General features: G+C 32.2%; 1 protein-coding gene across 1 annotated transcript in view; it reads left to right on the top strand.

Annotated features, from left to right (window-relative positions):
* The window catches only part of LOC119581739, a gene marked incomplete at both ends in the record, with an annotated part of 64,510 nt that overhangs the window by 63,662 nt on the left and 593 nt on the right, over positions 1 to 255 (top strand).

Below are 255 nucleotides of genomic sequence, written 5' to 3'. Positions count from 1 at the left end.
CATCATATACATCGGACATGTTTTAAATACTCCATGATAAATACAAATGAAGATATTGATAAACAAAAAAGATTCTAACTAAACAAGAAGACTACATCGATTCAGAGCCTTGTGACTCGAAGCTCGTAACAGAAATTAAACTGTAATCAAAGTAAACTTGTTGATAAGATTTCTTTCGCTATGGAAATGAGGACTAATAAATCGATAACATCAGCGGCACTTCTTCCTACTTAATAATATGGCATGTCTGATAAG

The sequence above is a fragment of the Penaeus monodon genome, chromosome 15, assembly GCF_015228065.2.
Source record: "Penaeus monodon isolate SGIC_2016 chromosome 15, NSTDA_Pmon_1, whole genome shotgun sequence".
Taxonomy (NCBI): Eukaryota; Metazoa; Arthropoda; class Malacostraca; order Decapoda; family Penaeidae; genus Penaeus; species Penaeus monodon.
The sequence above is the reverse complement of the archived record's forward strand: the minus strand, read 5'-3'. Positions and strand labels throughout refer to the sequence as shown.